The 16,063-nt window shown below is 39.9% G+C and overlaps 1 protein-coding gene across 1 annotated transcript in view; it reads left to right on the top strand.

Moving 5' to 3' along the window:
- gmds (GDP-mannose 4,6-dehydratase) overlaps nt 1-16,063 on the top strand; it is a 651,025-nt gene that overhangs the window by 538,185 nt on the left and 96,777 nt on the right. The window lies entirely within an intron of this gene.

Below are 16,063 nucleotides of genomic sequence, written 5' to 3'. Positions count from 1 at the left end.
CTCCACACACACACACACACTTCCTATAATTTATTATTTTTACAAGTATTGTATTCAAAACCAACTCATAACTTATTCTATTATTCCTTTGCAGCCTGGACTGTCATTTTTGTAAGTGCAAGACAGCCATGTATTTAGGCAATAAAAAATTCTACCATGGACTGTACTAGGCAATTGGGTACAGTTAGTTGGATTGAAAGATGACACCATTAGGTCGAGTCCTTCAGATGAACTCCTTGCACTCAATTCCCCAGTACAGTGTGCAATGAGACTCCTTATTGCTATTCATTCACAGGTTTAAAAAAAGAAGTTAAGTCTCAAGTTTGTTTTTATTTTGGGGGAGATACTTTGAGCATAAAAGCAGCAGAAGATGTCTTCGAATTTTCAAGCGCTGATTGATCAGTACCGGGAAATAGATTTATTGTCACCGTTGAGATAAAAAGGGAGCGGGGGATTAAAAAATGAGTGTCCCATTGTGTACAGTAACATCTTGTGAGGCTATGTTTTGTATATATTTCAACCAGAATTTTAGACATGGGGACCTAGTTTTCTTTCAAGTCGTTCCATCTGTTTTTCGTGACTTGCTCATTAACTCTGGGTTCCCTGGGCTTCTCTCCTTGTCAAAAAAAAATTCAACCTGGGTAAACCTCAAAAGTAGTCAATTAGAATATTTTAACTCCAAATATTTTGATTATTTTTAAATATATACCCTTGTGCATGGCTGTGTAGCAGTTATTAGACTATTAACTGCTTATATTTCAAATATGAAATGGTGCAGTTTTAATGTTATTAAATTCAATGTAATTTAAATTTATATTGATACCTGACAAAAGAAAGCAGTGCATCATTAATGCCAACGTTGAAAGTTGAAATTTCCGAAGTGGAGTCATATTGGATTTGAAATATTGGCCAGGATTTTACTTTGGTTGGGCAGGCTCGGCGGGAGTGGGCAGGGCCGGTCGCAGAGCCACGATTTCATGCGGGTGGGCCAATTAAGGCCTGCCCAGCATGGATTGCGAGCAGTAGCACAGAGCTGCCTCAGGGAGATTGAAGTGCTCTTTAAAAAGATTTTTAAAGACATTAAAAATTTAATGAAACATGTCCCCTCATGTGACTGTATCACACGAGATGGGATGTGTTTTTACTGTCATAAGAAAGCTTTTACTTAACCTGTAATAGCTTTAGGAAACCTCATCTCGCTCATGGATGAGGCTTCCTAAAAATTTAAAGGCCGCCTGGCCTTTTTGCCTGCCCACCAACCATTGGATTGGATGGGCAGCATAAATTAAAAGTTAATTAGTTCGTTAATGGCCTTAATAGCCCTTTCAATTATTGGCGGGCGTGCAGCCGACTCCGGCGCGCGTCCACCCAACGAACTATCGTGAGACAGCATGATGACGTCGGGACACACGCCCGACATCATCATGCGTCATATTACATTCCGGTGTGTCGGACCTGCGCCTGCAAGCTGAATGTAAAATTCTGCCCCCACTAACTCTGTTCCCCTCTCCACAGGTGTTGCCAGAGCTGCTGTGTTTTTGCAGCATTTTCTATTTTTATTCCAGATCTCCAGCATCTGCAGTATTTTGCCTTTCATGAAAGTTTTCGTGTCTGTACTCATAAATCTTTGCTTGATAGGTAGAAAGCAGTTTGTTATCATTTACTTGCTTTTACACTGGTACTTGTCTAGTTTCAGTCATGAATGAGTATTTTCCATGGGCTGGCTCACCACTTTGCAATGCAACAATTGGCTTCATTATCTTAATGACTGAGTAGTCACCCTACATTTTTACAGATCTATAATTCTACCACTGAGACAAAAAAGCTATTTTAGCAATGTAAACAGTGGGGGCTAATGCATGGACAGCCTTCCCTTGTGATGCAAACTACACCACCACCAGTATAAAATTGATTTTATTGTTGATTTACAGTCCAATTATGGTGATGCTCAGCTTTCTTTGATCTGATACGTAAATGATGAGAAACACTTCAGTGCACTGATTATAAATCTTTGACCCTGATTTTGAATTTAACTAACCTATTTATAATTACTTATTATATGAGATCATTGTAATACTGCATGGTCCTTTGAGAAGCCACATTTGTTATATGTGTTCCCATTGACACAATGGGTGTGCGTGAGGACAGCAGAACTGCTTCTTGCCCAAGGTAAAATGACTTGCATGTACACTCGCAGTCTTTTATTTTCAATAGAACAGCAAGTACTTTCTGCCATCACTTTGATTAATGGCCAGAATAGTTCTGTTTACTTTGTGCATGAAATACTTCAAATTTGTGCATTAAAGCTATTTCGTATTAAATCAGCTACACTTATTAGGAAATTAAGGATGTTATTGGACAGATATAATCTTTTTGTTCTGGTTACTTGTACCACAAGAAGTCACCAATACTGTTCAAATACTAAACATTCCTTAGTGCACAGGGTATTTACCATTATTTCTATCAAACTGTGTGTTTTAATCCTGCCTGCAACAGGGACAGACAGGTCTGCACAATTTGTTTCTTTGATGTCCTCATAGTACATGTAAGCACACAGTTGAACTCCTAATGCCCCCAAATCACTGTTGATGTTAAATTTAGTAGATTAGCCTAAGGACAGAATAGTATTGTTTCTACTCGTTTCATATTTGCTTTTCTCTTAACCTGAGACCCTTTGTGGTTCATGACAGCAGCCAGTTATGTTTTACCAGCAATAATGGATGATACAGTGCAGTACTTTATCTAAAGCTCCTTAAAGTTTTGATTTTTTAAAAATCTTTCTTCAGCTGGCACTATGCCGTAGAGCGGTAGAGGATGAGTTCACACCTGTATTTCCCAACTTGGTGACTCCAATGATTTTTTTTTTTTGGAGCTGTCTTGGGGAAGAGACATTGCTTGATGGAGGGGGAGCTTTTTGCTGTTGAGTAACTGCATGCCGCAGCGGTGGTTCATGTATAACTTAACGCTAGCCTGTACTACTTAAAGCTAGTCTGCACCTCTTAAAAGGGAGGTGCATTCTGGATGGAACAGAGGCTGGAAGTGGCTAGGAAAGAGCTTCTGACCTGCAATATGAGTGACTGATGGTGCAACAGGGGAAAGAACTTGCTTCAAGGTTCTCAGGTGCTGCATTGGAGGCCTTGGTGCTGGTGGCAGAGGAAGAGAGACATTTCATGTGGGCTAGGAGACCCTCTAAATAGACATTGCAAAGGCAGGGGGAGCAGATAGCCAGATCTATGCCAGTAGTCTAGTGCCAAGGACCTGGATGCTGCAGAAAAGCTCAATAACTGCGCCCACTTTTGTGAGGTTAATGAATATAAAATTCTACTAACTGAACTACTAGCCTCAGATACTGCTCAATTCGCCACACCCCCATCACTCACCAAACAACAATCTCTATCAATCATGACTCATACCTAATGTTAATAGTTTCACCCCGCCCTCACACACAGCATTGTTGTAAGCCTCATACCCAATCTCACTGCTTGTACCTGCTATTAATGACTGCAACATCACCCAAACACATTGCGCTACACTCACTAACACCAGTTCCCACTATCTTGCAGGACAAGTTGGTCTATAACTGAAGGCAGCAGCACTTTACCAGCAGGAGACAGTCATGGCTGCAAGCCCTTACCCCCAATGAGGAGATGGTCCTTGCTGTTGGAGCAGCCATGACTGAGGCATACATCATTTGTTTTATACCCTTCCTCTCATCATAACCCCACCCTTGTACCTTTCTCCTTTCAAATACACAAAAACTTCAACCTAACCAGACAGTGATGGAAGAGGAAGAGTTGGAAGAACAGGAAGATCACGATGAAGAAGAAGCACCATCACTACCTCTCATAATTGAAGCCACTAGCTCAAATTCTGACAATATGCATGCTTTAAAGGATAGAAATAGTCGTTTGGTAGTACAGAATTTGAATATTGCTAAAAAAAAAGAGATATGTCTAAAATTTTTGTCTTGCACTTATTAGGACACTCACAAGAATACCAATATAAGGTGGGATGAGAGTGCTGATTGGTTGGCAAGTGTCGTTGCCTTGGAGATTGCACCACTGATGGTGACTGACAGCTAACTGCCAAGCATTGTTTGAAATTTAAACCAGGCAGCTTGACCCTGAATGGTCAAGACATTGCCTTGAGGAATGAGTCAGCAAATGGCAGTCAGTTATTTTGTTTAGCTGAAGCAGACGCAATGTACGTACATGTTCTTTCTGTCTGCAAAGAACAGGGCCCTGTGTATTAATACATATAGCTTCTGGTATATGGAAATGCACCACATGGCAAACCTGACTGACAATCTTAAATTGGTTGTCAATATAATTCTTAGCACATTGAGGATTATTTAGCAAAGGTTATCCAATCGCAGAATCTAATATTGGGCGCTGTGTTTTGAGTTTTGTAAGCACAGGCTGGTTGGATATGGTCTGCACCCTGCCCATTGCAAGCAGTGGGTGGAACATGCTGTATGATGCAATATGCCAGTCTCTGGGACGTACAGCCTACATACCTAGCTTCACACTGGCACTGAAATTAATATACCACATTACTCATTTGTGTGATAGGCAGAGCATCTTTTTGGCTTGATGGCAGCATCCTGTTAGTGGTGAATGACGCTTGTTTTGTTACTGCATAGTAGCAGCGTGAAACTGCTAGCTTCACCTGTGCTCAAATGTTTGAGACACTTTGCCCTTCCAGAATAATCTGAGATAGACTGGGCACTTTTTGGGGACGAAAGTTACAGCCTTCAGCCCGTCCATGAGTTTGCGTTATATACAGTGCAAAATGATCTGATCAGGGTCGCCATTATCCTGCAGGATGCCTTTGATATGCCCTATTTCAGCATCAAGCTTGCATGGTGAGCAAACGGTTCGAGCCTTATTTACAAGGTCATCGATAAGACCAATCTTACAGCGTGTGGAACTGTAAGAATCCTAATGCGTATATTGACCAGTGTAGGTAGGCTTGTAGTAGACCATGGTAGAGAGCCCCCCTGGCAGATTTCTTAACCAGAACCAGTACGTCAAGGAAGGGGAGTTCATTTGACTGCTCCATTTCATAGGTGAATTTGTGCCCAAGATGGAGCCCATTAAGACATGTAAGCCAATAAAATGCTTGCTGGACTTGTGTAAGAGTGATGAGCTACCGCATGATATATATGACAGGGTTCGTCCTCTCAGTTTGCTATGTTCGCGTATGTATGGGCTGCCCAAGACACACAAAAGCAATGTCCCTCCATGCCCCATCTTATCTATGACTGGTTCTGCACCACATGAATTGGCCAAATGGTTAGGCAAATTGTTACAGCCAGTTTTGACCAAGTTTTCCACATACACGATGAAGGACTCTTCCACATTTGCAAAGGCCATACAGGACTTGCATATCAATAGCAATGCTGTGTCCATGTGCTCATTTGACATTGCTAGCCAATTCAGCAATGTTCCACTTAAGGAAGCCATAGATATTTGTGCTGCAGCACCATATCATGGTGATCTAGACCCACCACCATTGCGTGAATCAGTGTTAATTGAACTTATGACCTCCCTTACGCAACAGTGTATGGCAAGCTGAGAGATGTGGAAAATATCTCCTGCCTAGAAGAACCCAGATGCATAAAAGTTCATGACACAGTCGCCTTCACAATTACTAGCAGTGCCATCCTTGCTCAGCTCTGAGGCCGCAGTTCTGCCTGCAGAAGGTGGCAGATTTCTGTGAGAATGTCCTTACTGAAGTGGAGATATCTGACATTGTTCTTTGTCAAGATTGAGGTATGAGAATTGACCTCTTGGGTTAATATGATCTCCTGCTGAGAGCCCCTCTCCCCCTCCTCCCTCTTCTAACAACTTGACCAGCTGTGTGTCACCTCTGCTCATTCTCCCTGTCATGCTACTATCCAAGGGGGATGCAAACTACTACACCCTTGTCTGGAAGCAAGTGTTTTGTGCAGAATCCATGAAATTAGGCCCAAGTACTTAAGCACCTGCCAGAACGCTCCCTGTAGACTTCAGCAACTTTCAATAACTGTACAAACCATCAAACGCTTATACACACCCAATACTGTTGTCTTGGCCTTCTGCTCACAAATCAATATCTGATGAAAGGGAAGTAATTGGAGAATTGTAATATTAAACTTCCTTAGATAGAAATAATTTGGAGTATTGATCAATAATATTAACATATATTTAGGAAACAGTTTGAAACACAATCAATTTGAAACAATTTCACCATTTGCCTTCAGTGCAGAAAGAACCCTTGCTTCTTCCCCCCGCCATAAAAAGTATTTTCTCTTTCTCCTCTTATCACTTCCATGTCATAATTAAATAATACTGCCATGCTCTGATTCAGATGAATTTGCCTAATGTGTGATTTAAGCCTGAACATTATTGGGTAAATATCTTTATATTTACATTAAGCATGTAAAGGGAAAGAAAACTTCTTTTGAGTCGTACAAGGTACGTGTTGAAACTAATCCATTCTTGGCAAGTAAGAATACTGCAATACATATATATGTCTTTGTAGGTTTTAACTGAGTTGTTTATATTCATTTCAGTTAGCTAAAATGTCTGGAAGGCTTTTCTGGAGTTGAGATCATTAGACAGTGGAGCCATGCTGTGATTGTTTTAAATTTGCCTGCAAAAATACAAAAATGATCTTTAGTGTGATTTGATCTTCTGAAATATGTTGATGACAAAGATTAAAGATTTATTTGTAACTCTGGTGTTAAAATCTCTTGGGTTGCTGTGCATAGCAAAATCCTAAATGCATCTGTGACAATTTCCTCTGGCATTTCAAGCAAAATTGCAAATGTGGTCTTGTAGACTGTGTTTAAAATTTCAGTGGAAATACTGAAGGCATGAAATCCTCACAAATATCTTATGATCCAGTTAGGGACCTGTAACTTTTCTTTAAAATAATGTTATGAAAGTATAATAATTTTCATATTTTCCTGGTTTGTTGTAAAATAGGTTTATGCGAGTGTAAATGGTTCTGTCTGTGTGATTTAATTACTTTTGGAGTCAGGTATAGTGCAAGCTTGAAATTATCGAAAGAAGTTAGGTTAGAAATGTATTTGAAATGCCAAAGAGTAAACATGGATGCTGTCTTAGCATGTAAGTTATGAAGGGAATTTGCATTTTTAGATAAGTGAAGGGATTGTTTGGATTTCAAAGGGATGTTAGTCTCTTTACAACTAGCCAGATAATCAAGGCTAAGCAGTATGTTTATTTTTCCCAAAGGTTACTGACAATATTGGCAACATGAAAGTTTTTATATTATGGGAAAGGTACAGTTCCAAAAACATATGGGACAATGGAATTTACATATCAAAGAGAGAGAAACATATATAAAGGAGAATGAAAGGCTATGTTGGGGGCCATGTGAAATCCAACAGGCGTGTGTAAAACAGCCTTGAAGAAGCATCCAGCCATTTGTGCATAAGTCTGTTGTGACCAGTAACTGAAGCTGGAAAAAGCCATTTAGAATTTCATTGTCAAGTGGGTAATTGTGTTAATTTGCTGTTTTTTAAAAAAATCTAAAATCTATTTTGGACTGTTGCATTAAAGAAGGGCGTGTAACTGGAAGTCAGGTTAATTAGAAATTTTAGGATTTGTTAAAGTATTAAGTAATTGTAGTCTTATGTATGCACTTGAAATCTTTTATTTTGTTAATAAATATTTTAATTTAATTTTTAAAATCTCTAAAGATCTTAGTGGACTCATTATTTCTGAATTCAGTGCATGCATCTTCTCATAAAAAATACAAATTGCAAAACCATTGTAGTAGCGTGGCCAAGTTTCCCTTGTGGATTTGGTCCGCCTGGCACACATCATCTGCCACGTCATAACAGTAGACAAAGTTTGAAATCCCTATTACCCACTAGGAGAATAAAACCACAAGATTCCATGGATTTAAACAACAAAAATAGACTTTATTATGCAAAGTCAGAAAAGTAAAACAATTTACACCTATCTTATACTCTAGCATTCAGAATTTCACATTGTGGTTAAACACATCAAACTGCACATTAAATGGTAGATGCTACCAAGACAGATTCCACCGATTTTTCAGAAAGCCCCCAGACATCAGTGACCACTGTGAGTCATAAAATCTTATTAAAACTCTGCCTCCCTCATGCGGGATTTCAACTCCTCACTTTCAAACTGACTCAGATCGCCTCAACAACTGCTCAACTCCCAAAGGTTCAGTCTCTTCTCCTGAGACTGCATTCCACGGGATTCACAAAGCTGCACTCATGCCTCTAATTACCGGCACACTTTTGTAGACTGCTAGCTTTACTAAGCTGGCACTGCCCCTGGATTTCTCTGAACTTCAGTCTCCTAGCTGCACCGAGCTATAACTGGCTTCCAGGGCTTCTCTGAGCCTTAACGGCCTCTAGCATGGAACCTGCCACCTTCTCGGCTCCCCAGGACTTCTCTTGAGCCCTAACTCTCTGGGGCCTGTTAACAACTCCCAGGGCTTCTCAGTAAGCTGCAAATCAATGGAGATCCAAACTCTAACCAATTCCCTCTCCCAGCAAAGACCTATAAATAGAATCCAGAGAACCTTCTTGAGTTCCACCCAGCTCCATGACAACATAGTCTTTCAGGGTTCACTGAATGGTTTTAAAATAATTTAGCTCTAACACCAAAAACAAAACATCTCTCTGGATTGCACTTATTTGCAAACACTGTAGACATCACATCTCCAGCTCTCCAATTAAGCAAGCCCACCTGCTGTTTTAGGATATTTTCTAGCTGTTAACCCCTTAAGTCAACATGGTCCCAACCTCAGAAGTGGAATAGACTCCAAGCTACTTTAGTTGCATTTAATCTATTTTCTACAGTTAAACTTTAATTTACCCAGAACTAAAGGTTACCCCTAAAATATTATCATGAACCACAAACTAGATATTTATCATAATATTTACAATGTTGGAACACATAGCAACCAAAGAACTTTTTATACCAATATTTTTTCAATTTTTAAAAAATGTTCTTTCATGAGATGCGAGCATCACAGGCTATGCCAGCCTTTATTGCCAGTCCTAATTGCCCTTGAGAAGGTGTTGTTGACTAGCTTTTTGAACTGCTGCTGTACATCTGGTTTGGGTAAACCCACAGCACTTGTTAGGAAGGAAGTTCCAGTGAACTTGTAGGTATTGGTGTTCCCATGTGTCTGCTCTCCTTAACCTTCTATATGGTAGAGGCTGCAGATTTGAAAGATAATGTCAAAGGAGGCTTGACAAGTTGCTGTTATAAAGTCACAAAAAGTACAAAAATAACAATAGAAATAAACTGTATAAATACTGAGTTGCAAACTATTTACTACACAAGAAAAATATAGTAGTCCAGTTGCCACCGGAACACTTCCAACTCTTATTCCACCTTCAAGATGTTTCCAACTTCACTCCTAGGTAACTAACATAAGTGATGAAACCCTTATCAAATGGTCTTGTCATCTCGCATCTCAATTTTACCGATGTTCTTATTGTTAACCTCTCCAGAACCACTGTGCATAAACTCCAATTCATCCAGAACTCTGTGACCTATATCCTATCCATCACAAAGTCCCTACATCTCTTTTTTTTTGTGTATGCAGAGAGTGCCTTGTGCTTCTTAAGCTGAGTGGTTGTGCACATAACAGGGAGTTTAATTGTGGTATCTGAGGTGGGAAAATGTCTTTATTTATTTACCTATAAAATAAAGACTTGCATTTATGTAGTGCTTTTGACTACTGGACATCTTAAAGTGCTTTACAGTCAATGAAGTACTTTTTGTACTGTTGGAATGTAGGAAATGCAGCAGCTAATTTGTGCTCAGCAAACTCCCACAAACAGCAATGGCCAGATAATCTGGGTTTTTTTGTGTGATGTTGATTGAGGGATAAATATGGGGATAAGTCCCCTGCCCTTTTTCAAACTAGTGCCACAAGATCTTTTACATCCACCTGAGCTTTAATGCCTCATCCAAAATACGGCACCTCAGCATTGATTTTTTAGGGACTTGAACCCACAACCTTATGATTCAGTGACATTTTTTTTTAATTCATTTGTGGGATGTGGGCCATCCCATGCCCATCCCTAATTGCCCTTGTTCAGAGGGCATTTTTAAGAGTCAACCACATTGCTGTGGGTCTGGAGTCACATGTAGGGCCAGACCAGGTGAGGACAGCAGATTTCCTTCCCTAAAGGGCATTAGTCAACCAGATGGGTTTTTACAACAATCGACATCATCAGACTTTTAATTCCAGGTATTTATTGAGTTCAAGTTCCACTATCTGACTTGGTGGAATTTGAACCTGGGTCCCCAGAGCATTATTGTCCAGTGACAATACCACTATGCCACCGCCACCCCTTAGACGTATGCTACCCAATTAGCCATGGCTAGCACCAGTTGTAGTTTGTTCATTTATCAGCAGTGTATTTGCTTCAGTGTGATTTTCTCAAAGATCAAAAAGCATTTTCTTTGATGTCCCTGAGCACAATTCTCATGAAAGTCTTAGGATTCCTTTCACTAGAGATGTGGACAACTCCCTCAGCCCAGCACCCACCCCATCCTGCCACTGCATAACTTTGGACTCACCACACACAACACCAAAGGAGATCTGGTGGTTGAAACATAAGAAGAGCCACATAAGTTAATACCTTGTGCTCCCATTGAATGTTCTCTCCTCTGATTTCATTGTATTCGCCTTCAACTTCCTCTTGACATTCCAAAGCCATTGCAGTTAATGATTCACAATTTGGAAAACAATTTGAAACAGTAAATGTTAACAAAACAAAAACATACGCAATCTAGATTTCACCAGAACAACTGTCAGTATAACATGTTAGGTGTTTCAATTCATTTGGGCGGGGAGCACAAATATTTTTTCACAATCATTTCTGGAAGGAATGCCCAAAAACTTTTGAAAGATAACAAAGAAGAAGGGCATAAAGGTGCATAAAGACTGGGACATAAATTACAGAAATAAAAGCAAACTTACTTTCTATTTCACAAATTCATATAAGCGGTCAGATTAATATCAGAACAGGAAAATATGGTGCTGGGAGTTTGAACTATTTAAGGTAATTGTGGATGGATGGATCACATTGAGCTGTCCTCCAGTTCAAAAATTATAATAATTCTAATTGTCCGATTTGATTCCTTGTATTATTGTTCCTTTGTTAGCCTGTCACCATATGTAACATCAAACACCTGTAAAACCATCATCTACTCCTATTGACTTATGCACATACGTAATAGTGAAACTACATAACATTCATATGCATCACAGCCAATATCATACTCCTGAACCACGGATCCTGACATTAAAGATTCCCTTTCTCTGAACTCTAACAAATTGTAGCTGTAGATGTCAATGACTTGGATTGTCAGCTATCTCCTGAAGATGTATTTTTTCCCCCTAAAATAATGACAAATTTCTAAGACATTGCTCTACAGCACCAGACGAGCCTCCTTTTTTACATTGCTTAAAATAATTACAATACTTTTGCTCTTCAGTAAATAAAGCATTTAGGCCCAGCTGAATTCAGTTTTGTAGGCCAGGATTTTCCAGCCCCAGTGCAACAGGTCCTGACGTGACAAATGCAGCAAGCCAGCCTAAAGCCCATTGACTTTGGCGGTACCAGAAGATCCCACCGGTGAGAAGGGCCAGAAAATCCCGCCCTTTAGATTATTTCCTCAGAATTATTGTATCAGTTACATCAAAATATTATCACTATTGTTTTTCAACATTCAAATTTTCTGTCAATAAGTGAATTAGCATGAATTAATGACAACAAAATTGCTGATCCACATCAAATCAAACTGTGGTATATTCTCACTTACCACAATTCGTGCTGAATCCTGCCCTACACTCAACGTTCTTTTGATCCCCTTTAACCCAAGCAAGAAAGAAAGATCTCTAAAATCATAAAAAGAAACATCTGGAAGGAGTTTTCAACAGAGCTATCAAGTGGCACTTTCTTTGCAATAACCTGCTCACTGATGCCCATTTTGGGTTCTGCCAGGGCCACTCAGCTCCTGACTTCATTACAGCCTTGGGTCAAACATGGACAAAAGAGCTGAATTCCTGAGGTGAAGTGAAAGTAACTGCCCTTGACATCAAGGCAGTATTTGACCAAGTGTGGCATCAAGGAGCCCTAGCAAAACTGGAGTCATTGGGAATCAGTGGGAAGACTCTCTGCTGGTTGGAGTTATACCTAACACAAAGGAAGATGGTTGTGTTTGGAGGTCAGTCATCTCAGCTCCAGGAGAAGTTCCTCAGGGTCATGTCCTCGGCCCAACCATCTTCAGTTGCTTCATCAATGACCTTCCTTCTTCATAAACTCAGAAGTGGGGATGTTTGCTGATGATTGCACAATGTTCAGCACCATTCGTGATTCCTCAGATACTGAAGGAGTCCATGTCTAAATGCAGCAAAACCTAGACAACACCCAGGCTTGGGCTGACAAGTGGCAAGTAACATTCGCACCACACCAGTGTCAGGCAATGACCATCTCCAACAAGAGAGAATGCAACCATCACCCCTTGATGTTCAATGGCATTACTATTGATGAATCCCCCACTATCAACACCCTTGGGGTCATCATTGACCAGAAACTGAACTGACTTAGCCATATAAATACTGTGGCTACAGGAGCGGGTCATAGGCAAGGAATCATGCAATGAGTAACTCACCTCCTGACTCCCCAAAACCTGTCCATCTTCTACAAGGCACAAGTCAGGAATGTGATGGAATACTCCTCACTTGCCTGATTGAGTGCAGCTCCCACAACACTCAAGGAGCTTGACATCGTCCAGGATGAAGCATTCCGCTTGATTGGTGCCAAATCCACAAATATTCACTCCCTCCTCCACCAACACACTGTAGCAGCAGTGTGTATCATCTTCAAGATGCACTGCAGGAATTCACCAAGGCACCTTCCAAACCCACAACTGCCACCACCTAGAAGGACAAGGACAGCAGATAAATGGGAACACCACTACCTGAAAGTTCCCCATCAAGTCACTCACCATCCTGACTTGGAAATATATCGTTGTTCCTTCAATGTCACTGGGTCAAAATCCTGAAACTCCCTTCCAAACAGCACTGTGGGTGTGCCAACACCACATGGACTGCAGTGATTCAATAAGGCCGCTCACCAACACCTTCTCAAGGGCAACTAGTGATGGGCAATAAATGCTGGCCTAGCCAGCGAAGCCCACATCCCATGAATGAATAATTTTTTAAAAATCTATGCAGTTGATAGTGTTTGGAGGTAGGAGATAGAGAAGTATGGATAACATAGTTCCAGGCCTTGAGCTTATTCAGTGCCTACTATTCAGTGAGATTACGGATGATCTGTATTCTAGCTCTATCCAACTGCCTTGGCTCCATATCCCTTAATGCTCTTGACTAGCAAAAAATCTAGTGATTTAAAATTATTCAAGGAAATGTACTCTGCCAAGAGGTGCTGTCATAATTTTCCAACACACTCTAAATTTGGAAATTGTGCCCTTCCACTGGGAAATTTGCAAATGTCATTCCATTTTTAAAGACAGGAGGGAGGGATTTATTACAGAGATAAATATTAGATGGACATAACACTGTCAGCAAACTTGGCTCAAACATAGTTATCATGGTTATATTTGCTATGCAGAGAGTAACTCGCAAGGTTGTAACATTTTACGTTAAGACAGCTAAGGGTGTTGATGTATATTTCCTAAAGTCAGATTACATCCATGTTATGTTTGGAGGCTAAGAAAGAATGGCAAGTTTAGCAGCTTGAGAGACCTTGATCGTTTTGAAGAATTTTCAGGGATTGGCCAAAATGTTCAGAACTTCTTGATTATGGTTAAGATCAATTAAGTCTATGCTGATCTAGTACTGAAATATATGGCTGTCTAGTTGCAACTCTGAGTTCCCCTGCTTCAGCAGCTTACATTGTAGCCCAGTTGTATAATAATAACCCTAGACTACTTCTCTGGTCTAAATGATATGTCTTAATGACAAAGCGCACGTAAACTTATCACACAAAATGAAAATCACACTTAAAAATTATTAGGAATAATTTCCAGGCTGTAATATAATCTGAGATTTCATTTGGTGGTTTTGAACCGGTTGGAGGCAATTTTTAGTTGTATTGCTGGATGAGAAAAGGGTGCTATTGAATCAGCAGCCTGTTTCAAACCATGCCTGACTTACTTTTCTGTTTGAAATCACTGATGCAGGACAGAATGCAGCAGAATAATTTTTGACAAGTTGGAACTTGTGAAAAGTGGTGGGTCTGTGAGTTTGGGCGGTGCTGCCAAAGAAATCTTGACAAGTTCCTGCAGTGCATCTGGTAGGTAGTACACATTGTGGAGGTCTTGTGATGCAGTGGGTAGCATCCCTAGCTCTAAGCCTGAATCTCTGGTTTCAAGTCCCACCCCAGGACTAAATGGCCATGGAAGGAGTGTTCATGATGTGGCCAAACAGATTGGTTATCATCCTGTAAATTCTTTCAATACGCCTATGGCTGGCAGTAAGAGCAGGAGAGCTTCCTGGTCAGCCAAAACTGGGCAGTAGCTACAGTGCAACAGCCTCCATTAAAATACTCCATTTGTAAGCACTTTCTATGGGCACTGTAAAGAGATCAGTGACGAAAAATGTGCAAATACAATTGGAATTGAATTGACAACTTTCTGCTTGGACATTCATGCCCTGTACCTTTCTCCCAAAGATGTCCCTTTTCAAGGCGGAAGCGTTTTTGCTTAACTAGATATTCCTCATCTCTCATCTATCTAACATTGGAGAATTGTCTTATTCCTTGCTGCATCATCCCCAGTGGATGTAAGTGGTTCCATTTTTTTGCAGCAACCCAAGTTGTATTCAAGCAGGTGCAGTCTGGCCTGAGTAATAGAAGCCAAAACGTAACTCTGAGATTTGAACTCAACTCATTTGGCAACATTACCTATTTTCCTGTTAGCTTTCTTCATTACTGACTCTCGCTGATTGTGGTAATTGATAAGTAAACTATGGCATGCATGAAAGATAGACACCAGATTGAGTTTGTGCATGTAAGGGAGAGAGTGAGACCTTGGGCAGAATCTTGTCCACTTAGTCCCTAACAGTTTTATAGTATGGCAGGTGTAATTGCCAGGCTGACCAAACCCCAAAGGGAAACATGCTCAAGCTATCACAATGATTTGCAATTTGTATTTTTATTGCGATAAGGCAAGTGTACTGAAGTCAGAGTAAAGATTCCACTGCCACTTTTGGTCATTTTAAATGTTAAATAAAAACATTTATTAAGAAAAGAAAAACTTAAACACACAAGATTACAGTTACATAGTTAATTTTAGTCTTCTAACATTTGCCAAAAGATTTCTACTTAGCCAAACTCACAAATAAACACCCCTTCTCAGGCAACAGTCTCTATAGGTGCTTAATCTTTAAAAAAAAACAAATTCAGTAACATTATCGCAAAGCACCAATTGTTGCTATAGGGGAGATATCACATGGCCACACCTCTAACACAGTTTTCAATCTTTCCTTAAATTTTTTCTTTCATATTTAACCCCATTGTTCTTAACTTTCTTTAGAAGTTAATTTTCCCAGAATATAAAAATCTTCCATGTTTTTATGGCCACTCTTTCAGGAAAAATAAAAGTAATAACTTTGCTTTATTCATTTATGATCTTTGCCAGTTGTAAAATTTCCTTTTGTTTCTCTTTCAAATCCGACAGTTTAAGTTCAACTTCTTATTTACCCCCTAATGCAAACTCTTATTCATGTTGTATTTATTTGTTTCTCATCTTACCTTGTTCATCTCCACTTCAAAATGCCAGCTTTTACATCTATACTTTGATGATTTAAACCTTATAGTCTTACTGTCTTTAGTTTAATTAAATTAGTGACACACACATGCAAACATACATACAGCCCCTACAAGGCACAGTAATATTGGAAAAAAATGATATCTTTCTTTACAATGGATCGGTGGAACAACTTTCTGATTGGGAACCTGATTTCCAATAAGTGGGCTTTGCTGAGGCTGTCTCCAGAACAATGGCATTAACATCCTGCCTCCAAT

The sequence above is a fragment of the Carcharodon carcharias genome, chromosome 3 (assembly GCF_017639515.1).
Source record: "Carcharodon carcharias isolate sCarCar2 chromosome 3, sCarCar2.pri, whole genome shotgun sequence".
Lineage (NCBI taxonomy): Eukaryota > Metazoa > Chordata > Chondrichthyes > Lamniformes > Lamnidae > Carcharodon > Carcharodon carcharias.
This window is presented reverse-complemented; position numbering and strand designations above follow the sequence as displayed.